At 48.1% G+C, this 2,214-nt stretch overlaps 1 pseudogene; it reads right to left on the reverse strand.

Annotated features, from left to right (window-relative positions):
• Positions 1-1,032: 1,032 nt before the first annotated feature.
• Positions 1,033-1,980, reverse strand: LOC139277697 (forkhead box protein F1 pseudogene; annotated as a pseudogene).
• Between the last annotated feature and the right edge of the window lie 234 nt (positions 1,981-2,214).

Raw genomic sequence — 2,214 nt, forward strand, 5'->3', positions numbered from 1 at the left:
TACTTTTTTACTCTTCCACATTATGCCCCTATTTATGAAGCACAAAAACGTTATTGGTACTTTTTATGGATCGAGCTACCTATACTCACACTTTCTGGAAATTGTAGGGTAGATTTTGGTCTGGGCCTGTTTTCGACCAGCACACACACGAAGTAAGTGGGCCAAGGATCAATGGAAATTGGGCTTTGGGCCTCTTTAGCATACTTAGCATGTGCTGCTGGCAATGAATGTTCTTTCTGGTTTCCTTGTTCATTGCCAGCCTGCTGCCAAGACCACTGCCCCCTCCCCCATCCCCACGCAATCGCCTGCACCTGCCCAGAGGATAACATTTGCTGCTTGGCTCTGTGTAGGAACCACCAGACTTGCTGCCCTCCCCCTAGTAAGGCCAAGCCCACAAACAAGCTCGGCTTCACGTCGGCTGGGGTTAAAATCGGCAATAATACCTGAAAAGGCATCAGATACCCAAGATACAAGGAGGGACTACCAAAGCTATAATTACTTATGCTAGAGAAGACTGAGATAAGATCTTATTGAGGTATTAAAATCCTGAGAAACTGTTTGCATGGCTCTGAGAACAACAATGAGACATAAAGATTGGAAGAGGGAACATATCAGATATAAGTGTTTCACACAATTTAACAGGCATTTGGCAAGAAAATGAATTGAGGGACATAGGTATACAATGCTTTTGAATTCCCTGGGTGAGCCAGACAGACCAAAATTATCCATTCTTGTCCTATGCATTCCAATATTCGTATGTAACTTAAAATTCAGCTTCGGAGGACATGAATTTTTGAACCTTCCAACCTAGAAGATAAAGTTTCAAGTCTACAGAAGATTTTCGACTAAAAGTTTAATTACATAATCATACAATTGGAAGTGAGTAAAGTTTGATACTTGCTCTTTGTAATACAGGTTGAACCTCTATAATCCTGCACCCTCGGGACCTGGCCTGTGCCGGACCAGAGAATTTGCCGGACCACAGGAGGACACGCCGACCCCAGACTTAAACATTCCACTGTCAGCAAAGTTTTAGAATTGCTTCCTACAAAAGCTTTTTTTGCTAATCTGTAACTGTAATACCATGGGCTCCATACCTTGTATATCGGCCGCGTTGTGGCTATTTTGATGCAAATAGGACTGATCTAGGGAGTGTGCTTTCAGATTGGAAGTGAGATTCGCCGACGGGTTGCACGGCGAGAGAGGCTGCTGTTTGATGCAAGGAGCCCCGTTGTTCAGCGTGGAGGCCGAAGAAACCCATGCTGAAGCCGAGGTAGTGTACATGGAGTACCGCTCCATCACCCCACGGCCGGTCAGCAAGAGAGACGCGGGCAATGAGCTGTCGGCGTGGTTGGGGCAGTTTCCGAATGAAGATCCTGTACAGTTTTCCATGTAGTGACCATTGCTGGCCGAGAGTTGAGAGGCAGAATGTCCCGGTAAACCCATCCCATCAACATTGCTGGGCAAATATCCATTCATCATACTGGTGCTACTATCTATAGAAAGGCCATGGGGGCACAGGAGATGGGTCCTCTTGACCCTTGGAAGTTATAGGTCTCTGGGATGTGGTTGAATACCAATCCGTTCATCATGCTGTACATGGGCTTACGAGCTTGGCATTTCCTATGAAAGCCCCTCGGTCTGCGCCTGAAGAAGCCGTCCTCAAACAAACTCGCTGGCCGGGTCAATGATCCAGTAATAGCCTTAGCCAGGTCTGCCCAGGCCCTTGGACAGTTTGATGAAGCAGTCGTTCAAGGAGAGGTTGTGACGCACAGAACTCTTCCAGCCTTGGTAGGAGCCTCGGAAAAAGGGAAAGTGGCTCTGGAGAAACTGGTAGATCTCGCTGAGAGTCACTTGCTTGGTGGGAGAGCTCTGGATAGCCATCACAATCAGGGCTATGTAGGAATATGGCAGCTTCTCTGGACGCCATATGCCAGTGTTTGTTTTCTCAGTTTTGGCAGTGGAGGTGGCTGATTCCATCACAGAGGTCTGACAATGCTACAGACAAAGACCCGGCTGGGTCATTGTCAGCAGCATTGTCTGCAGTAGCCGGTTTAAATAAACACCAAGATCCCCTCACCTGACACCCGTTCGAACCCTCACCTCCTCTCTGTCCCGGCAGTGCTCCCGCCCGCTCTGCAGTGGCTCGTTCCATCCCTATGGGAACCCACGGCTCCTAATGATCACGACCCCATTTCCAGGCTGTGAAGCGTT

Source organism: Pristiophorus japonicus, chromosome 1 (assembly GCF_044704955.1).
Source record: "Pristiophorus japonicus isolate sPriJap1 chromosome 1, sPriJap1.hap1, whole genome shotgun sequence".
In the NCBI taxonomy this organism is placed as follows: Eukaryota; Metazoa; Chordata; class Chondrichthyes; family Pristiophoridae; genus Pristiophorus; species Pristiophorus japonicus.